Source organism: Delphinapterus leucas, chromosome 6, assembly GCF_059928025.1.
Source record: "Delphinapterus leucas isolate spDelLeu-1000000601 "Yukka" chromosome 6, BTC_Dleu_Yukka2, whole genome shotgun sequence".
NCBI classification, from domain to species: domain Eukaryota; kingdom Metazoa; phylum Chordata; class Mammalia; order Artiodactyla; family Monodontidae; genus Delphinapterus; species Delphinapterus leucas.
Window position 1 is genome coordinate 84887649 of NC_143134.1, and position 23775 is coordinate 84911423.

Below are 23775 nucleotides of genomic sequence, written 5' to 3' on the forward strand. Positions count from 1 at the left end.
TTATGTTGAGGTATGTTCCCTCTATGCCCACTTTCTGGAGAATTTTTACCATGAATGGATATTGAAGTTTTTTCAAAAGCTTTTTCTGCATCTATTGAGAGGATCATATGGTTTTTAGTCTTCAATTTATTAATGTGATGATAAGAGACCTAAGACAGCTACAGAGGCTAAGTGACCTTTCCTTCCCTGACTGGGTAGGTATCCTTGTTCTGCCTTCTAATTGAGTTAGTATCTGAGTAAAGAACTGCCAAGTATCATTTAGTTCACAATACACTGCTGTGGCAATATAGAAATGAATTTGGCTAAATGATTTGGCTTTTCCAAATTATAGTAAATGAATATACTGAATGAATACTTCAACTTAATGAAATGTTTGTAAAAATATTTTAATGTAGGCACTTCAATGGAGAATTGAAAACAAAACAAAAAATTCAGGTAAAGGGTTGAAATAAAAGTACACTCAGTTGTATCCAGTTTCCTCTTGTAAAACTCTCTTTTTAACTTGAGTGGACAGTAAATTGAGAATATCTGACTTGGGGCTAAGGAAATCTAAGCCTTCTCAGCCACACCATATTCTCTTATGTCATTTAATAAAGACACCAGTTGGGTTGCTGAAAAAATACTGGGAAAAATCAATCCCTCCGATCCAAAGGGCTGCTCTTGAAAATATGTGGATTGTTGTAGTTATTTTGCTCTTCTGGCCTCAAAAGGTCTAATCTTAACCTTATCCCCTCATGGAGATAGACTTTTTAAACCAATTCCCACATTACTCATTATGTGACTGTTGAAAAAGAGCAACCCAGCTCTTTTCCTGTGCTTTCAACCAGTTATCTTATTCAAAAATCTGTTTGGATTGTTATACCTTAATCTTGCCTGGCAAGGAACTTATGGGCAGGTTCTTATTGTTTGAAAGTTTGGTGCCAGTATCTGCAAAGAGAGAAAAAAGTAAAGAAGGAAAGATGTGTTTATCAAACATCCCAATAGTGAAGGTGTGTGAAAGCAACTTTTGAAAAAGTTAATCTGTCAGAGTTTAGCCTTATTATTATATTTTATTTTATTCATTGAAAATAAATAATTATCAATGAATCCTTTCTAGATTTTCTAGTTTCCCAAAGTTCCCTGTATTCACATTCTAAGAGGAAAAATGGTATTTTAAGTCACTGCTCTCCACCTTATATTATTTATAATCACTCCTCATCACCTCTTCCCTCAAAGAAACGTGATCCTGAGAAGTGTCCTTTGTTTGTCTTTGTGGAATAAGTGATGGGGATGCATCCTGGAGACCTGTGAGATGTTTAAATTGTGGCATAATGAAACTAGGATGGAGAGATCTGGAAAGATCTGGAAAGATGGCTGGTAGAGTGTGGCCGGATGTGAGAGAGGAGAGGTGTGCAGAGAGAAGGAGAGGAAATTTGCAGAGGGAGAAAATTAAACAAATAATTAAATAAGTTTTGTTGTGTGGTGTGGGATGCAAGCCTTTCTCTCCCCCTTTCCTTCACAATCTCTTTGTTAAAGACTGTTTTTCATTAGTGTTACTAAGATAGGATTTGCCATTTTGTTTGGATACTGAGAATGGACCCATGGAAACAGTTACATTTGGGTTATCTATGACTATCTTTAATGAAGAACATAAATATTGGCCACACTATCTATGCACATGCTATCACCATGCCTTTTTTGTTCCCTATTCATATATCTAAGTCCTCTTCTTTCTTTAAGGTCAATCTCAAATCTCATCTCAAATGTACATTTATTGATATATTCAACCCCTAATGAACTGTCCTTTCTTTGTCCTCCTTAGGCTCTGATTATTTATAAAAACTCATTTTTGAACTTAGAAACTGTCCAATATGATATATTAGTTATTTCATCAGCATATGCTATATCTTCAACACATTTATAAGCTTTTGTGGGGCTGGGATCATACATTCTGTAATTTTTCTCGGTACTTACACTTACTTTGATAAAAAGCACATTCATTCATCTAAGCATCATTTATTGAGTGTTAATTAAATATCTCAACTCAATAAATATTGTTTGAATGAATGCATGCATGAATGAGGGAGTGGAGTATGCAATAGGTAGCCTAATGTACCACCCAATATGAAAAAAGCAAAAACATAAACACAAAAGCAAGCCAAAAAGTGGACCAGGACTTTCTGTAAAATATCCTGCTTTTTGTTGGATGATGCCATGAAAATCAAGATGCTCTTGAAAGGTCTTAATAGCTGACCAAGAATAGTAAACAATTGAAATTCTCTCAGGCTTATTCAACCCTATCACTAGACACATTTATACCTCTCATGAATGTTTTTAAAAGAAGAGATTAATAAAACTTTTATAGATGAGTTGATAAATCTCTAAATATTTAAATCTTATTTCCTCATAGGTTTTCTCTATTTTGGGGTTCCAAAAGATTTAAATAAACTACAGGATAATTAAAAATTAGACATTATCTTTCTTACCTTCACTTTTTTTTTTTTTTTTTCGGTACGCGGGCCTCTCACCGTTGTGGCCTCTTCCGCTGTGGAGCACAGGCTCCGGAAGCGCAGGCTCAGCGGCCATGGCTCACGGGCCCAGCTGCTCCGCGGCATGTGGGATCTTCCCGGACCGGGGCACGAACCTGTGTCCCCTGCATCGCCAGGCGGACTCTCAACCACTGCGCCACCAGGGAAGCCCCTTACCTTCACTTTTTTTATGGTAAACACCTTTTTATTTTCTCCATAGTGCTGCCCAGTTTCCACCAGTACAGTTCTTAAGTGAATTTTGCTCTGGATGGTGGGATATGTAAGATGTAAATGAATTGTTTGTATATGTTTTAGAATTCTTCAAAATGGCCTGGCCATGGAAATGCATTGAATATTATTTAAATAACTAAAGTAACTTCCTCAGAATTATTATTCTATTCTGGTTAGGATACTGTCTGCTCTGGTTTGTTAAAATTTCCCTTTAGAGTGGTTTTAATTTTGTCTCTGATTGGGGTCCTAGGATTTATTGCCACACCCATCCTGCACCTGTTTCTCTTTGCATTACTCACCTTGCAGTTTCTGATTCATACAGGGCCTTACAGGTTAGTGACAACCTGGCCATCACAACTCTGGGAAGGACAGGCCTACTTTTCAGAGGTGTTGATGTTTTCTCTACCTGAAGGTTTTCAAGAGATATCAATCTTCCTCACCACCGCCCTTGGCCCTCTTAATGGACTAAGTAGTTCCTCATGAAATTTCTGTAGGATATCTGTACCAGCTTCTCAGTATTGTTCCATCCTGAGTCTAAATTCCTGGCCTCAAGGTAACGTTAGATTTCTAGCTCCAGCCCCTATTTACATAAGGCCTATACTAAGGAACAGAACCCATAGACATCAGTCCGCTCTTCTTTCTCTGGATTTAATTTCTCTGTTACTTTCTGAAACATGCAGGTGTTCCTTTCTTTCTTTTAATCTCAGCTATGTGCTTTTAACTTTTTCAAAATTCACCCAGAATTTACGTGTGTCTCCAGTAAGAGTACATTAAATTGAGCTTAGCCTGCTATTCTACTGGCCTATTTGAGATCCAGATAATTTGCTACTTCCTGGATTCAATGACCTGTATATTTCAGGCATCTAAAACTCACCATGTTCCAAATTTCCCTCCTTATTGTTAGTAATTTTCTTGGGAATCTGGATGACATTAAATGGAATAAAGTTAGTGAGTGGCCCAGGAATGCCTGAACGTTTGTTTTTCAGAGTGGCCAGGGAAAGTTTAAGCAAGGAAGAAAATCAAGTGAAAAACAGAATCACATTATTATGGCTGAGTGTACTCCCAAGATTCCATGCAGAGCTCTCTGTAGAGCTGGGTTGGGTTATAACTTATGCCAGAGCTCTACGTGGGGATGACACCATCTCATGCCAAGCTCTCAATTCTGGGCTAATGTCATCTCTGGTCCGCTGTATGGAGTGGAAACTTTGGAGGAATGGCTAGTGTGTTCCAGGGTGTATGAAGAGGGAAATTGTGAACATGACTTTCTAAATTATGGAGGAACTACCCACTGTAAATGTACCTTGAACTACGTTGTTTAATTTGACCAATCAGATCAATGACTTTCCCCTTGAATGAAATGCTTTCATGTATATGAGCAGAAGAACAAAGCTGGTATAAGGAGATGGAGATACTGGGAGTTTTATTTTCCCACCAATTATCTTTTCCTCTGACCATGACCTTCCCTTTGAGTCTCCTAGACCTTGGGGATGATCCCAACCCCTTGGGTTGGGTGATGGCAACCCCATCTTCACTAGAACCTCTAAAGTTAACTTTAAGTTTTCCCACTCTTTCTATCCGTCCCATGTATGCCAGTCAGACATCTGATCTTGGACGTTTACTGACAAAATATGCTTGAATATAACCATTTCTTTTCACTCCCATTGCTACTGCTATTGTCACTGCCTTAACTAGGGCTTTAAGTTCTATATATAAAAATATAAATATCTATATATAAATAAAATATACAAATAAATAAAATATTAATTCTGGTGATTTAAAAGTCTTTTCTTTTCTTTTTTTTTTTTTGTGAGGTATGCGGGCCTCTCACTGTTGCGGCCTCTCCCGCTGCGGAGCACAGGCTCCAGACGCGCAGGCTCAGCGGCCATGGCCCACGGGCCCAGCCGCTCGGCGGCATGTGGGATCCTCCCGGACCAGGGCACGAACCCGTGTCCCCTGCATCGGCAGGCGGACTCCCAACCACTGCACCACCAGGGAAGCCCAAAAGTCTTTTCTTGATAAAGACTTTTCCTGATAAAGATACACAATATCTTATATATTTTTGTATTATCTGTGCTTTTCTTAGAATTTTAGTCATATGATTCTATCTCTTGGTTTGTCTAGAACTTTTTGATTGAATGCTGGCTATTTTATTTGGCTGTTTTTGTTTTTCTCAGTGGAAATGTTGTTTGGCTTCAAAATATTTTATTCTACCTGGAAGTAGCAAATCTTAAAATGACAATTTTTTAAATGCTGTCAAATATCAATATGATAGGTATCACAAAATCTAGAAAAATGACATTTAAAAATTAACTACTGCCAGATGTATCTCTATAAAACTTTTCCCCCACTCTTTTAGCTATATATTCTTCAATTGCCTCCTCATATGACAGTTTATGTATTTTAGAAATAAAATTTTAAGAAATAAACTTTGTAGTTTATAGACATAGATTTCTTTTAACATGGTTGATTAGAATTTGTTTGTAGTTATTAATAGTTTAGAAAAGTTTATTTCAGCTTCACAATTTATTATTGAAAATGTCACATTAATTTTCATTGTTAAATTTGAGAAAATCTCTATGGATTACTTCTTCCTAAATATTTACTATTATAAATGCATTACTGATTTCAGTACTGCTATAGGTTTGTGCATTACAGGAATTCTGATAAAATACTCTTTCACACCATTCCATTACACACACACACACACACACACACACACTGTTATTGATGGAGTATATCCTTGACAGAAGAAAATTTCTGTTTTGACTAATCATTGATGAGAACTGAATCATTGACTTAACTTCCACATGCCTGATGATTGAAATAATTTTCCACAGAATAGCTTCTGGCTTTATACTTTTCAGTTCTTTTTTTCTTCTTCAAACACACATGCTTTGAGAGCTGTGAAGTGCAGGACATGGCTATACTATAAGGTGGTTTTTGTCTTTATGCTTCTGTGTCTTGTGCTAGTTAAGTCAGTATAGTAGTCAGTAGGAGTACTGGAAGTTATTCCTGTAATGGGATAGTATATAGTCAATTACATATGGTGGTGTCTGAAAATCACATAGTAGCCTCACCTAAAACATCTCCTTAGCCAGATTTCAAAAAAGCCTGTGGCCATTCCAATATGATCCAACATAGCGGAATATGATAGGGGGAAAATTGGCAAAGAAAGAGACGCTGGTCTTACCTGATTGAAGTTAAAATATCTCTTTTGACAGTTTTGAAAAAACATATAATTACAAGAACTAATTTCTAGGGTTCTTCCTAGGACCTAAAAAGGAACCCATAGAGCTGTGGAACAACAATAGAAGCTGCTGTGATGAGAAGCCTGTGCACCGCAACAAAGAGTAGCCCCTGCCCAACGCAACTAGGGAAAGCCGGTGCACAGCAAGGAAGACCCAATGCAGCCAAAATAAAAATAAATAAATTTATTTTAAAAAAGTAATACCCAGCTTTGAGGCATGAGAAATATGATGAGGAGAAATTAGCTAATGTTTTCAGAACTTTTAAAATATCAAACTCAGTCTCTAAGATTTTAGCATTATATACAATATTGGTTACTTATTAGTGGTTTGGGAAGGACCAATTTAAAAATTTCTCTTACTATATTGAAATTCACGGCCCTGGTGTTTTCCACATTGACTATATGAATGATGAAGAAAACTCAATCATGTATTTAATTTCCAACTGGACAGAAAACAAAATTTTAAAAAATGTTTGGACTACTGACTTTTCATTTCTTCTAATGCAAATGTATAGGTAATTTTTATTCCCTGATTAGGAGGAAAGTGGTGGAAGAGGGCAGGGTTAAGAATTAAGCAGTTAAGCTGTTGGTCCCACATCAGACAAATTATCCTTATACCTCCTGTCAATATTGTTAACAAAGACTGTTATTTTATTAATCCTTATGATCCCGTGATTCTTTCTTTCATGTTTCAGGGCAGAGCAGGTAAGAGAGTGGATTTGTTAAGCTGGGTGGGTTTATCCTTCTTTTATGCGTTCATTCAATTTTATGTTCATTTACTTATTGTACACATATGGCAATAGAAGCTGCTAAAGCAATCGTTGCTATTCTGCAAAACAACAAGGCACAGAAGCAGATGTCTTATTTCCGAGATTTCTCCCCCCAGGATTATTATGATTAAAGTTCCTTTGCCCCTCTCCCTGGAGAGGACAAGGGGCTGCTTGCTGGAGATTTTTTAATGACTTGGGGAAAGGCTCAAATATCCCCCCATTATGGTAATCCACCCCAGGGACAAACCACACAAGAATATTATGAATTTATTTTATTTTTCTATCCTTGCAAAGGTAATACTCAGCTCATTAGAATATGAAAAATATACTGTCAAATTTCAGAATTACATGGATGAAGAAAATCACCAAAGTGGCATCATATCACGTGTGTTAGAGTTGTATTTACTATACTGACTATATTAACTATGTTGTGTTAACAATAGGTTGTATAAGTGTATATTGAAAAGGCAAAACGCTGTAACTTATTTCAGAGAAAATAATTATGTTGGCAAACCCCAAATTGTACATTGTAGATGGGTCCTAGGAAAAGAAGATTTAATTCACAGTGGACAATAGGTTAGCTTCTGTTTTCAGCCATGTGCTATTTCAAGAATCAAACATCATGAATAATACAGGATATAGGAGGAATAGTCTAAAGATGGAAAAGCACATTTTGATTAGGAAAGAGAATTTAAGGTTTAAGTCTTTTTTTTTTAAGGAAAACTGCCTTATTACAATGAGATAAGAAAATTGTTTCCTTCTTTTCTTCCTTCCTTTCTTCTTCTTTTTTTTAACCATTTTTATTTTGGATATTTGACCTCTAAGCTGAGATGACTGAAAATGCCTCCTCTGGGCGTCAACCTTTTTGAAAGACTTTTTCCCCCTCCCTAAGGGCTATTTGTCTCTTGGAGGCATTGTCTACATTACTCACCAAGAGGCAAGCATTTTAAATGCTGACATCTCCTGATAAGAGGGAAGCTGCAAAGCAGAAGAATTGAAGGTCAATATGTTTATATTGCTCTCAAGCACATTGATGTACATTTGTGTATTGGGGAAGGGGAGTGAAGCTTGAGAGTGGGCCAGTGGGGAGGGGTAAATATTTAGTGATGCTGTCTACCTATGGGCTTATAAAGTTTACAGCTGCACTAGGAGGACAAGCATTACCATTAGCATGAAGAGTGGAGCAGAGCTCAATTGCAAAAGCTTCTAGCCATACACATAGGGCAATACGTAAATGATACACATTATTGCATTCACCCGTTCACCCTCCCCTGTTCAAGCTAATTGGAAATTTCAATCCATTTCGGAGAAGTAACACAACTATCAATCATTTTCCCTGGCATGAATCTTCCAGGAGGAAGAAAATGGAATACAACTAGCAACAGAGCTCACGCACTAGCCCATGTGTGTTAGATTTAATATCTGATCACTAGCTGGATTGAAGCCAAGAGGTGATTCACAAATTTGCTGCACATTAGAATCACCTAGGGATCTCTGCGACCTCCCTATGCCCAGGCTCCTCCCTAGATCTACTAAATGAAAATCTCTGGGGCTGGGACCCAGACACCAATGTTTTCCTTAAAAGCTCTTTAGGTAATTCAAACAAGCAGCAAAGCTTGAGAACCAGCCCCAAACGGGAACAAACTTATTTCACACAGATAAAGTGGGGCAATTCGTGTGTTAAAAGAACGTGTATCTCTCTATCTACATCTATATATATATTTTTTCCTCTTTATTCTGTTTGTGTTTCAAATAAGCTTTTTTTTTTTTTCCCCCTGCAAAAAGCGTTATTGTTTCCATTTGGCCCAAGGCTTGGGAGAGGGGTCAAGGGCGGTTAAAAAGCTGCCTGGTGGCCGCAGAGTGGGGCTTCAGGAAAAGCTCTGACGCCAGAGGGGCTCCTCAGAGGCCGCTGGACTTCAGAGACTTCTGTTCGTGCTCGAGGGTGAGCCTTTCAAAGAGATAATCGCCCAGCCCAGCCTGCGGATCAGCCAGCCTGCGGTGGTTGGTCAGGTGGTCGCCCATCTTCTTGATGAGTTTCACCTGCTCCTCCAGGAAGCGGCTCTCCCGGAAGTCGTAGGGGTGGGAGTCTGCGCGGGCGGAACCCAGGGCGCGCAGATCCGATAGTGCCTGGGTCAGATTCTTCTCCCTGAGAACGGCGGCTTCCACAGCGTCCTGGGTTTTACCCCACTCATCTTGAGAAGGCTTCCGTGCATCCTGGTAGAGGGCGCGGCCACAGCACTGGTTTTGCATTTTCAAGAGACGCTGGGCGCCCTCACACTTCTCCTCTGCCAATTGGCGAAAAAAGTGGCCCACACCGTCCAGAGTCCAATTGTTGCTGTCGAAATAGAACCTCAGAGAGAGGTAAGTGTCCACAGATGCATGTTGAACAGGCGGTGGACGGTGGCGTCCACCACGGTGGAATAATTCCGACGAATCTGGGAGCTCGTGGTTGCTCAGTGATAAGGAGCTAAGCTCAAAAAACGGTGTTGGCCTGTCCTGGAGGCTGAGGATAGCTGAGTGGCTGAGGGTAGCTGAGTGGCTGATTCTAAAGGTTGTGACTGGAAGAAAGGTTGGAGGGTGGTCGGGGGCTGGAGCAAGGAGCGTCCCTGGGTCTCTTCATTCCAAATACTGTTGAAGCAAAAGACAAGATATGCAGGACCGCTGAGCGCACTGCCTCAAATAGGCTTTGATATAAATGAACAAGAAGTGCAACCAAGGACAAAACTTACCCTTCCCCCCACCAAAATAGCTGGCGATACTGGAATCTAGATCTGGGAAGGGATTCTAACATTGCTTTCTTAACATTCCCAGCCAGTAGAACAGTGGCTCTCAAAGTATGGTCACCTTGTAACTAAGCAGTACCCTATGGGGCCTTCCTAGGACAGACCCATCCCCCATATCCTCTGCTGTAGATCCTCTCTGAAGTACTCAGATAATAGTATCTCAGGCATATTTCTTGAGTTTTCAGATGCTAAAAACCCCCACCAAATGGAAGAAATTAACTCCTTGATGATCATGAGCACGTAGCCCGCAGACCTTCTGGCACCTAAGGATGGATATTGTTACCTGCCCTATTGCCTCAACATCAACCAATCAGAGAATTGTGCACGAGCTGATCACATTCCCTAGGAACGCCCCTCCCTCACCTGGCCTTTAAAAATGCTTTGCTGAAACCCTTTGGAGATTTCCGGGGTTTTTGGAACACGAGCCACCCCTCCCCTTGCTCGACCTTGCAATAAACCTTTCTCTGCTCCAGACTCCAACCTTTAGGTTTGTTTGGCCGCACTGTGCTTCAGGCACACAAACGTGCATTCGGTAACAACCTGACCAGCTTTACCAGCATCCCCTGATAATGTGTTAGATATTCAAGTTTCAGGGCCCTGTCCCAGCCTTATGGAATCAGCCACTCTGGTGGGGCTCAGTGATCTCTGTTACAACGGGCCCTCCAGATGATTCGTATTCACCTTGAAGTTTGAAAATATCTGCATTGTCAGCTGGCCAAAGCGTCCACCAGCAGGTGAAGGGGAGTGGCGCCTGGAAAAGATAGGGACCAGCCAAGGCAAGTACAGCAGCATTTGCCGTGGTAGTAATGGAGAATGCCTTTTCTCCACTGGTTGGCACAGACTGGTATCTGGGAGCAGTGGCAGGGTTATTTAGGATGCTTTACATTTCAGTGTAGAGCGACCGCTGTCCTGGTTTGCCAGGGACTTCTCCTGTGTGAGCACTTGAAATCTCATCCTGGCAAGCCCCTTAGCCCTGGGTTTGAAAAACGTAGGGAATAACATGAAATTTAGGGGAAACATGATCTAGGTTTTGGGCAAGTCACCAGTGCTAATTGAAGCTAAGCAAGTATGGACAACATCTAGCCTTCTTTAGCCCTTTGCGGGGAGGTAAATCTGACTGGGTGAAAGGACTTACTGTTAAGAGATCTTTGTAGAAACGTCCCCTCTGCTTAGTCCGCTGGTCCTCAGTTCTGGCTAGACGTTGGCATCGTCTGAGGAGATTTAAAATGATTTTATGGGTCTAGGATGACCAACCGTCGGTGTGAGGGTTTTTAAAAAGTGCTTCAGATGATTCTAATGTGCAGCCAAATTTAGGTGCCACTGCTTAAGCTTTTGAACTGCTGCTACTTATTTTAACCTCGTCTTCCTATGAGAATATCCAACTGTAGTTGAGGTTTGTTTTTTTTTCTTTTTTTTTAAACTGTTTTATTATAAGATTTACTGTCTTAAATAAGATTGAATGTACAGAAAATCCTGCTAGTCCATCTGGTGTAGCTGGATACCCAGAATAATATCGTTAAGATATATACCATTTCAGTATTGTGACTGGCCTTTTTAAAACTAACATATGTATTGAGTTAATATGATCTGTTTTGAAGTTGTCATGTTGGGGAGCTATACCTCTAATCTGCTGCCATTGCCAAATATCTGGACACCTCTTATTAGGAATTGCTTTTAAAAATCTTTAGGGATTAAAACCAAGATTGCTGTATTATTTGTACTGGGACCACAAAAACCTCACAAAATTCCCCCACTGTACCTTCTATCCCCATCTCTAACCCTTGGCAACTTCTAATCTGTTCTCCATCTCCACAGTTTTGTTATTTTAAGAATAATATGTAAACATAATCGTGAATTACTTAATTGGCTTTTTAAATTTTTTCCCTCAGCATCATTCCCTTGAAGTTCATTTCAATTTTTGCATATATTAATAATTTGTTCCTTTTTGTTGCTAAGTAGTATTCTATCATAAGATTTTATCACAGTTTGTTTAAACATTCACCCATTGAAAGACATTTGGGTAGTTGCCAGTTTGGGGCTATTATAAATAAAACTGCTATGAACATTTATGTGTAAGTTTCTGTGGGAACTTAATTTTTTGTTTCTTTTGGATAAATGCTCAAAGAATACAATTACTGGGTTGTAGGGTGAATCTACTTTTAGGGTTAAAAGAGACTGTCAAGCTGTTTCTCAGAGTGGCTAAACCATTTTATATTCCCACCAGTGATATAATTTTTCCACATACTTGCCAGCATTTGATGTCGTCACTATACTTTAATTTTAGTTTTTCTCTGATATCTCATTATGGCCTTAATTTGCATTTCCCTAATGGCTAATGATGTTGAACATCTTTTCACGTGCTTATTTGCCATGTGTATATGCTCTTCCCTGAAATGTCTGTTCCTGTCTTCTGCCTATTTTCTAATTGGATTTTTTAAAGTTGTTTGGAGGGTTCTTTGTATATTATAAATACAGGTCATTTGTCTCATATGGGATTTTCAAGTATGTTTTCCCAGTGTGTAATTTTAGTTTTATCCACTTAAAAGGATCTTCTATGAAGCATTTTTAACTCATTTTGATGAGACCCAGTTTATCAGTTTTTGCTTTTATTGATCATACTTCTGGTGTAAAGTCTAAGACTTATTAACTTCTAGATGCCAAAGATTTTCTCCTATGTTTTTTTCTAAAAATGTCCTGCTTTTACATTTAAGATTATGATCCACTTTGATTTAATTTTTGTATAAGGTGTGGAGGTTTAGGTTAAGGTTCACTTTTTTTTGTTGAGGGATGTCCAACTGTTTCAGTACCATTGTTTTGAAAAGTCTATTCTTCCTTGATAGCTTTTGCACTATTGTCAAAAACAAGTTAAATGTATTTATGTCAGTCTCTTTCTGAACTTTCCAGTGTCATTGGATATGAGTTTCAGGAAACGCTGAGCCTGGCTCACTTAATGCTACTGAGTTGGAGGGCTTGTATACGTTGGGCCTGTTGGCACAGCAGATGCTAGATTAGACTAGTGTTGATGGGACTAGTGCCACAGGAGGATGGGTTCCCCTTCAGGCTATGCTGCTGCTACAGTAGATCAAGTCCCCCTCTACCCCAACTGTGGGGCAGTGACCTGCTGCTGTTACTGCTTTGTATTAGGCTACTTTTGCCTCAGGTGTGTGGTGGGCTCCCTTTGAAGCTGCTGCTGCTGTCAATCACAAGGTTAAATTCATTTTAGAAATACTTAAATATAAATACATAGACAGGCTTTTGTAGGACCTCTGTATTTGTTTTCTGCTGCTTTCATGTGAATCACCACAAATTTAGTGACTCAAGACAACGTAAATTTATTACCTTACAAGTCTGACATTGGTCTCAATTGGGTAAAGTAAAAGTGTTGGCAGGATCGACAGATGAATGGATAAGGGAGATGTGGCACATATATACAATGGAATATTACTCAGCCATAAAAAGAAACGAAATTGAGTTATTTGTAGTGAGGTGGATGGACCTAGAGACTGTCAGAGTGAAGTAAGTCAGAAAGAGAAAAACAAATACTGTATGCTAACACATATATATGGAATGTAAAAAAAAAAAAAGGTTCTGAAGAACCTAGGGGCAGGACATGAATAAAGACGCAGCCATAGAAAATGGACTTGAGGACACGGGGAGGGGGAAGGGTAAGCTGGGATGAAGTGAGAGAGTGGCATGGACATATACACACTACCAAATGTAAAAGAGATAGCTAGTGGGAAGCAGCCGAATAGCACAGGGAGATTAGCTCAGTGCATTGTGTCCACCTGGAGGGGTGATGGGGGGATGGGGGGGTGGGAGGGAGGGAGGGATACGCAAGAGGGAAGATATATGGGGATATATGTATATACATAGCTGATTCACTTTGTTATAAAGCAGAAACTAACACACCATTGAAAAGCAGTTATACTCCAATAAAGATGTTTAAAAAAAAAAAAGTGTTGGCAGAGCTACATTCTTTTCTGAAGGCTCTTAGGGGTGTTTCTGTTCCCTGGACTTTATCAGCTTCCAGCGGTCACTTGCAGTCCTTGACTCAGAGTCCCCTTTCTCCACCTTCAAAACCCGAAATGTTGCATCTCTCTGATCCTGCTTTTATTAGGACATCTCTCTCTTTCTCTTTCTACAGTTGGGAATGGTTTTCTGCTTTTAAGGATTCATGCAATTAGATTTGTTCCATGAGATAATCCAGGATAATCTTTCTATCTCAAGGTCTATAACTTCAGTCATATCTGCAAGGTCTATAACGTCAGTCATATCTGCAAAGTCCTTTTTTCCATGTAAGGTAACATATTACTAGGTTCTAGGATTAGGGTGAGGGCATTTTTAAGAGCCATTATGCTGCCTACCACACCCTTAAAAAGTGACCTTGAGAAAATTACTGAGATTTTTAAAGCCTTAGTTTCCTCAAATATAAAATGGAGAGATATCTAGTTTATATCATGAAAGTGAAACAGTATATATGAAATCAACTAATTCAAAAAATAAGACTTCTTCTTTTTCTTTATGATTTACATAATTCTCAGAGTTCAGTTACTTGAACAGTTACTTTTTCTTAAACAGGGCTAAGGCATTTCAGGGTTCAGATGCTGTAAGATTGTCTGAATTATCTGAGTAACAGTTAGCTATGCACAGGTGCAAAGCATTTGATTTACTCCCTGGTGTTCTTTATCCTCTCATCCCACTTAATCCATATCCCTTGTCTAGCTCCAGCCAGTAGAGTCAGAGCTTGTTTTACTGTTTAAAGTTCAATTTAAAGTCTCTCTACATCTCTCGTTCTCAGCCCTGGTTGCATATTATAATCACCTGGGGAGATTTCAAAACCTACTGATGCCAGATTTCTACCTATCATGGATATTTGAGGAGGGACCTGGAATGAAAGGCTCTAGTTTATGGTTTTTGGAGCCAAATCATAGTCTACACTGAGCCAAATCATTTGCGAGATCACCTCTAAAAAAGAATTTATCTGTGGTGACTAATGCTCTTCCTTTGCCAGTATCCTTCATTTGTCCCTCTTTGGGGGGAAACCCCCCCCCCCAGCAGTTTGGCTCCCTGAATTACAAGCTGATGCTGTGGAATTGGTGTTGGCTCAGAGCGCACATCTTCGGATACCCATTCTCTCTCCTGCTGCCTTGCATGAACTTATATCCCTGGGCAGTTTTTCATCCACCGCCCTCTTTTGTTTCTGATCTTAGCAAGTAAAGTCTCCCCTTAATGAAACAGTATTTCATGGGACTTACTGGGAGCATAGGTCAGTTTCAGACCTATCATATGTTAGCTAAAGCAGATATAAGTGATGTATTTTTGGCATTCATCCTTGTGGGTTGGAGAGAGAAGACAGAATTTTATCCTTTTAGGTGTCATCTGACTGGGCAAATGGGCTCTTTCCCTCTGCTGCCTACCATGTGAAAAACTGAGGGTGTTATCTCTAGAAGGTATCAAAATAGCTCAGATAAATCAAGTTTCTCACTAAAAGATGACAAAACTATGGCTTAGGTGGTTAATTTTACATGTCAATTTGTCTGGGCCACCATGCCCAGTTATTTGGTCAAATATTATTCTGGATATTTCTGTGATGGTGTTTTGGGTTTTTTTTTTTAATTTTTATATTTTATTTATTTATTTATTTATTGGCTGCGTTGGGTCTTCGTTGCTGCACGTGGGCTTTCTCTGTTTGCAGCAGGCGGGGGCTACTCTTTGTTGCGGTGCGCGGGCTTCTCACTGCCGTAGCTTCTCTTGTTGCGGAGCGTGGGCTCTAGGCACGCAGGCTCAATAGTTGTGGTGCACGGGCTTAGTTGCTCCACGGCATGTGGGATCTTCCTGGACCAGGGCTCAAACCTGTGTCCCCTGCATTGACAGGCAGATTCTTAACCACAGTGCCACCAGGAAAGTCCCTGTGATGGTGTTTTTGGATGAAATTCATATTTAAATTGGTGGCCTTTGAGTAAAGCAGATCATCCTCCATAATATGGGTGGGCCTCATCCAATCAGTTGAAGCTCTTAATAAAGCAAAGACTGACCTCCCTGTTGCAAAAAGGAATTCTACCAGAAGACTTAACAGAAATTGAACTGCAACGCTTCCTAGAGTCTCTAGAATGCCTAACCTGCAGATTTTGAATTTACCAAGCCTCTATAATTGTGTGAACCAGTTGTTTAAAATCTCTCTCTCTCTTTCTCTATCTGTATATAGATATGGATATAGATATAGATATCAATATCAATATCTAGGTCTATATTTGTCAATATATATGGTCACATTGTATACACATGCTATTAGTTCTGTTTTTCTGGAGAACCTTGACTAATATAGTGGCCCATATAAATAAAAGGATGAACCCAGGTTCACCCAGGTAAAAAGTAGTACAATGAGAACTGGAACTTAAGGCCTCATGACTCATTCAGCTGTGAACACTGACCCAGAACTGGGGTCAGCAAACTCTCGCCCACTGAACAAATCTCACTTGACTCCCGGTTTTGTAAATAACATTTTGCTTGAAGACAGCTGCACTCATTCATTAACGTACTGTGCATGGCTGTTTCTGTGCTACAGCAGCAGATGGGCAGTTGCAACAGAGATGTAGGGTACACAAAATCCAAAATATTTACTATCTGGCCCTTTACGGAAAACATCTGCTGATCCTTGCTCTAGGATGCCATCTGATTTCTGATAGCACCGAGGAGAATAATTCGTGCACATTGGGTTAGATTGTTAATCTCATGTCCTCCTTAGGTCAAAGATCTCTTAAATGCACACCCTTGCAGTAGCCAATTTGGGGAGGATTATCTGAGGATGCAGAAATATTTCTTGCCAGGTCTTTCCAATCCACACTGCTCCCTGACTGTGGTTCTTAAAACCTATTTTTTTAAAAAAATTTATTGGCGTATAGTTGATTTACAGTGTTGTGTTAGTTTCAGGTGTACAGCAGAGTGAATCAGTTATACATATATCCACTTTTTTTTTTTTTAGAGTCTTTTCCAAATAGGCCATTACAGAGTATTGAGTGGAGTTCTCTGTGCTAATAAGAACAGCAGGTTCTTATTAGTTATCTATTTTATATATAGTAGTGTGTAGATTTCAGTCCCAACCTCCCAGTTTATCCCCCCGCCCCAGTCCCCTGGTAACCTATTTGTTTTCTACATCTGTGCCTCTATTTCTAAAACCTGTCTATTTTAACCATCCACCACTCATTGCTTACTGGCTCTGGCTTCATGTACTTGATAATAAATCTATTTCTTGTTCTATCCTGGATGACATGTTCCAAGGACTGAGATAATATCTTATTCCACATGATTTGTCCTTGATATTGTCTATCTTGGGGTCTTCATCTATGTCCTGAAGAAAACAGTCACACTCTGTCTTTTAGTACTACTAATAATACCACATTTTATGGGATGAATTTGACCCAATGCACTGAAATATCCCTTTAGAAGCTGTATGCAGCCTGTCACTGGGTTTTAGCACAGGGGTAGAACTCAGATGAGTGTTCATATTTAAACAAACCTACTTGACCAGAAACTTTTGTCTTACCAGTTATCTTATTACACAAGTAACTTCTGTCTTTGCATCTATGATGTAAATATTTTTAATTGCCTACGTTATCTGAAAATTATTTAGAGCTTCCATTTCAGTAGGCATTGGAATTTCTGTGGTATGACTGTTTCATTATTTTATTTCCAAATGTTAAATTAGGCTTCAAGCTTTGGCCAAGAGTAGACAAAAAAGGGATTAAAAAAAATGAAGAGTGGGAAAGACTTCTGATGCAATGGAGACTTAATAAAGATTTGATTTTGTATCAATAATTTATGCCATTGCAAAATAACTCCCTGGTAAAATTCCATTCTTTGGTAATCATTAAGTACAGAAATTAACAATCAAAATATGCAGTGCTCTTCTTCATTTTCTAAAAACAAACCTATATCTAGATGAGAGAAGAAGTTATTGCATAACTGAGGCCCTGGACTTACGACTCCAAGTCCTATCTTCTTTCAACCATACCTGCTACATTTCTTTCTAACTTCTTGAACATGAGGTAATGCCTTCAGCTTTCATCCCCTTCCTCAGTCTATAGCTTGGTGACTAAGAGTAAGGGATCTAAAACTTGAGAACTTGGGTTCAAATCTTGACTCTAAAATTTACTTGTTGAGTACTCTTGAGCATGTTATCTGTTTTTGCCTCAGTTTTCTCATCTATAAAATAGAGATAACATTACTTCTCTCAGGGAGTTGCTATGAGGGTTAAAAGAGAAAATTCATACAATGCAAGAATTTATCAGTTCTTGGAACATAATAAATACCAAAAAAAAATGTTAGCTATTATCAAAGGCCCCTCATTTTATGGATAATATAATTTAGTTTATATAGGTATAATATTTACATATACATAAACATTTTATATCTATATGTGTGTATACATTCTTCCCATAACAGAAATTGAGCAGTCAACATTCACTATAGCTTCGCTGCTATAGCTTATCTCTTGCTACATAATAAAGAAGTCCAAACTTAGTGGTGAAATAAACAAAATTTAATATGTGCACAGATTCTGTGGATCAGCAATTCAAACAGTACACAGAGGAGATGGCTTATCCCTACTCCATGACTGATGTCTGAAACCTCAGCTCATGAGGATTCAAATGGCTGGGGCTGGAATCATCTAGATAAGGTTTTTTTTTTGTTTTGTTTTGTTTTGTTTTTTGCGGTACGCGGGCCTCTCACTGCTGTGGCCTCTCCCATTGCGGAGCACAGGCTCCAGCCGTGCAGGCTCAGCGGCCATGGCTCACGGGCCCAGCCGCTCCGCGGCGTGTGGGATCTTCCTGGACAGGGGCACGAACCCACGTCCCCTGCATTGGCAGGCGGACTCTCAACTACTGCGCCACCAGGGAAGCCCCTAGATAATTTTAATTCACATGTCTGGCACCTGACATGGGATGACTTGAAGACTGGGCCCAACAAGGACTGTTGACTGGAGTGCCTACAGATGGCTGCCCATGTGGCTTGGACTTCTCATAACGTGGTAGTTAGGATTCAAGATAGAGTATCCCAAGAATGAGTGTCCAGAGTTCAAGCATTCCAAGAGAATCGTGCAAAAGCTGCATGACCTTTTATGACCTGGTCTTAGATACTACATAGCATCACTTTCAGTATATTCTGTTGCAGGAGTTGGAGATCTTTTTCCATAAAGTGTCAGACAGTCAATATTTTAGGCTTTACAAGCCGTACAGTCTCTTTTGCAACTATTCAGCTCTGCTGCTGTGATGTGAAAACAGACACAAACAATACATATACTAATGAACATGGCTGTGTTCCAATAAAGCTTTGTTTATAAAAGCAGGTAGAGGCCTACATTTGGCCCACCAGCCATAATTTACTGACCCCTGCTCTACTGTTTGAGGCCCTGGAAAGCCTGCCCAAATTCAAGGGACAGTGCCCGCATCTGGATGGGAAGAATGGCAACGAATTTGAGACCCTGCAATAAAACCACTACATATGGGATATTTCTAAGAGGACCTGTCTGCATACCTTGTTTCTCACATGTATGGTGGATATGAGGTATTGGGACATCTTACATTTCTCTAAGCCTGGGTCGAGGTCATAGTTGGAATCTGAACTCAATGACCTTGATTTCTGGAAAAATTGGTAGCTCTACTTATGATTTCCTAACATTCCTTACCCCAATAAATATACCACAAAAGATAGATTTCAAGAAAACAGTTGCTTTATGGCAGATTTTTATTAAGTCTCCATTGACTGAACTATTCCATTTTGGTTGGAAAGCATGATTTTTGTTTCTTTCCTAAAGAGATCTGCAACTTTTCAGATGTGGTATTTCATTCTACTGAGAGGATGATGTAGGTTTTTATAAACAGAAAAAGCAGGGCAGGCTGAGTTCACTCAGATCATACTAATGCTTACAGGAATAACCGGAACTGGAACACAGGCTTCCAGGTTTTCCTGTCCTGTGCTCTTTCCGGTAGGTGCCATTGTCTGCTGGGGCTGGCAGTAATAATTTTTGACCTTTACCTCTCTACGCTATTGTGATTTTGGGCTTTGTTAGCTTTCTTATGAGTTTGTACTAAATTGTGTCCATAAAGTAGGCTGAATTCCTCAGGGAAGGATGATAGCCGTTACTGCGTTATTACTGCAAATGTTGTATTGGTTACCTTATTTTCTTTTGTCCAGCTGTATCCTGAACTTAAAAGATATATTATCCAAAATGAAAGATGTGCATGTGGTGGAAAACACTAATTTAAGGGATGAAAATTCCTGATGATTGCTTCAGTCAACCCTTAATACACACTGAGCTTCTTTAGTAAATAGACAACTCTCAGATCTTTCCCTTGGAAGAGAGAGCATAATCAGGCTTTGTGTTGATTTTGCATTCTGTTCTTTAGAGACAGAACAAATTAGAATAATTGGCTGGTACAGGGAAAGCACAAAGAACTTTCTTATATTTTTGTGATGCATCCCTTAATAAGTGTTGAAAATGAGACTAGAGGTAAGAACGAGAAACTCGGAAGGGCAATGGGGGGAGGATATTGTTTCTTTGAAAATATTCTTTCAGTGTTGGCCCAGAAGAAATATGAAGCTGAGGAAAATATTTTTTTAAAAAATGATGATTTTTGTGTTAACGATGTGAGTGTGGAATTAGTAAGAATCAGGAAGCAAGCATCCTTTTCCACCAAGGACTTGGGAGCAAATGAAACCATAAATACTCCCCGCTCCTGGAAACCCTTTTGGAGCAGTAATCAGAGAAGGGTAAAGGCAGTGCCTCAGGGCAGAGGTGTTCAGAGCAAAGGGCTAGGAGGAGAACAAAAGGGGAGTGGATGTGTTTAGAGCTGTCATTTTGAAATTTACCTGCTTCTGCCTCAGTGCTGCTTTGCCAGCGTGTTGGTCCAGTAGAAATCCTCAAAGCAGGAGCAGCTGTGTTTTAAAATAATAGGATTAGAGCAAGTGACTTTAATCCAGGTCTCTCTAGCTCCAGAGTGTGAGGAAAGAGTGAGGCCACAAGGAATTGTTCACTGGGTAAATTCTCCCCAAACCTCACTGACTAAGAGAAATTGACCACTGGATTATGTGCCTTGAAGGAAAGGAAAAATGTTGAAAGCAAAGAGTGTGGAGCTTGTTTAGAAAGCAAAAGCTGTATCACTTGGTCACCTGCTGATGATAATAGCATTGGCTGAGACCTGACCATTTACAACGAAGGCACTTCTGTAGGTAGTAAGTTCCAGGAGGGCCCGAACTGCGTATGTGTGTTTCAGCATTTAGCATGGTTTAGCATCTTAGAGCCCGGTACATTATTGGCATATTAGACTTAAAAATGAATATTTTCAGATTGTTTGAATGAGTGGATGTGTGTGATTCATATCCTATTTGCAGGTCCTTACGCCCTACAGTGGATTTTCAGTGTCAGATTGTGAAAGTATTTATGATGGGGATTGGCATTGTTCCCCATCTTATGGATAAAGATTACACATCATAGGACTTTATATTGATATCCCAAAAGCCTCATAGGAATTAACAAAAAAATAAAATTGGATTCTGTATAATTTCTAATTTGTAAGCTGGCCAGAACACTGGTATTTCAGCCAGTCCTTTGGTAGTTCCGATGACATCCCCATGGTCACCCAGACATAATCAGAATGGCTTTAGGATTTGGGAGCCAAAATGTTCCTCAGTATTTACTGCTTTGCTAGTCCATTTTAGAAAATGGACTATTGAAAAAATAGCTTCAGACACAATATGGCATTTTATGATTTAGCATGCAATCTGAGAAATATAGAGGTTATCTGAAGCCTGCAATGGTAAAGTTCCCTCTGTTATTGAAGTTATTGTCTTTAAACAAAGATTCTACATCAGTAATGCTATATATATGTATATATTTTTTTCATGATATTCAGGTTAATTTCCTGTTCTCTCTAAGGAAGTAATGGGCTGGTTGGTATGAGAGATGGTGTGGCTTCCAAAGGTGAAAAGTAGCATTTTGTTGTAATTTCTGCCTACCTAAGGATGGGAGAGGCCCAGGACACTGCAGTCAGTATATTATGTGGAGCAGGTTATATTGTGGTTTATTTATGAACTTTTACATGTTTATTTTCTATGCAAGTTTGTGTGCTCTTTTTTGAGTTTTGGTAGATAAGTGTTTTGTAACTTTGGAATACTTGGAGTTATCTCTATATAACTTTTATATATATATATTTTAACGTAGTAGTTAAAGCTGTGGAGAGTGTATTAGTCTACCTAGGTTCAAATTCTGGCTTTACCCTATGGCTTCCCTGTGGCTTCCTCTCCTTATCTATTAGAAAAGGAGTATAGTAAGACTTCTGTGATGAGCTACAATAATGCCTGGCATATACTAAGTGCTATTTAAGCATTTGCTATAATGATTATGTATACTTGAAGGCAAGGACCTTGCCCCTTGATTGTCTCTGTATTCCTAATGCTTAAGAATTCCTAGGGCTTTTATAGTGCATTGTCTTAGAATAGAGATAGCTCAGTATAGTTCTTGTCACTGTAAAGTACTGTTATGTTGAAAGTCTTTGCTTGTGTACTAATCTATGACGTATCTGCTGAGGACAAAGAAAGGAATAGTTTTAAAACTGTATGATTTAATGCCTTTATTATGTAATTATAAAACTAACAAATGGTGATGGTAGAAAATTTGAAAAACTCCTAGACAAAATAGAGATCAATAAAATTTGGAGTAAATTTCAGAGTGTAGAGTTGTCCGTGAATATTAGTGCTTTCACATTTTCCAGGACTTTAAGTAGACTCTGCTTCTTAAGAGTCTATTCATGATATTTTATTTTAATGATGTTTTCATCATGGGGACACACACAAATCTGTTAAAAAAAGAAAGACATGTAAATCACTGATGTTTCAGATAGCCACATGAAATAAAGTGGGAAAGGTCAACAAGGTGAAAGAATGTGGAGTAGCATCTCCTTAATTGCTTACATAATTCTCATAATTACCTCTTTGTGGATAAAATAATTAATGGGGAATCTAATTCAAGAAAAATGTATGAACTTCACACCTTCTTGAAGCCAAGTATTTCTTTCCACAAAAGGTTACTTTCCACACCATGATTCCTTTTTACCTGACAGGGAAAGAGTATTGTATGGCAAAGGGTCTTCCCGAAGGAGGGTGCTTCCCACACTCATTGTCATAAATGACTTCGGAATTACTGTTGCTGTATTACCAAAATCTTAAACTAGGATATTTTTGACAAATGCGGTCCTTGGTTAATTTTTAGAGCTACAAACTGTCAGATGGCTATGAAATAACAATTGTCTGGCTATTCTTCAGGGTGATCACAATATGGTAATGACCTTGAGGTATCACTAAAAAGCAGGAAGGTGTGAGTCTTCCTTTGGTTCCAGAGTGAAGTGCTAGTTGGAGTTGGAAAAGAGGCCAAAAGCCAAGTGATAGAGAAGGAAATGTGAGGTCATTAGTGAAAAACCAGGTTGAAGTTAAGGTGAAGAGGCATGAGGAAATGGTCAACTGTTACAGTATTACAAAGATCATCAAGAAACATATCCATGAATGCAGTTTGTATTGCAGTCTGCTGAAAAAGAGACGAATATCCTGGCCTGGACTTCATGGAGATTATATTTTATTGATTCTGATAATGGATTATTGTTGAAAAGGGCCTCCTATAAATTACAACCATGCAAAGGCAGCAAGATAATTTTTTTTTTTCTTTATGTATGTGTTTCTCATTTCTACTCATTTTCACACTTACCCTTTCTCAGGGGAAGAGAAAATCACAAAAAACAAAAACGTCAAATCTCAGCTATTCATTTTCAAAATATTTTTTTTTCCAAATTCCAGTGGAGGCAATAGTTTAACTGTTAAGATTTGTAAGCCTCAAAAAGCTAGATTTTTACAAACTGTAGCCAAATTTTATTCCATAAATAATAGCTTTGGAAAGAATATGTGATGATGCAAAGTTGGAAAAAGTTGGTTTTTCTTCCATAAATGACTTCACTATGTTTGGGAGAAGAGGCAGAGAAGAAATCAAGGTAATCAAACATGGGGTGAGTTTTTCTGATAGGGGGCTCTAGTGCTTTAAAATAGACTAGATAATCCTAGGGATAATCTGAGGGTAGAACAGACCAATGCCTCATTCCAATCTGGTACCCTGGAAGAAAACAGTGTATTTCCTTTGAGGTCTTGAGAGGTTTTTCTTTTGCTTTGTTTTGGTTTTGGTTCATTTTGTAATC

The 23775-nt window shown here is 39.0% G+C and overlaps 1 pseudogene; it reads right to left on the minus strand.

The window, feature by feature from the left end:
* Window positions 1-7747: 7747 nt before the first annotated feature.
* On the minus strand, window positions 7748-22713 carry LOC149748984 (ferritin light chain pseudogene; annotated as a pseudogene).
* Window positions 22714-23775: the final 1062 nt, after the last annotated feature.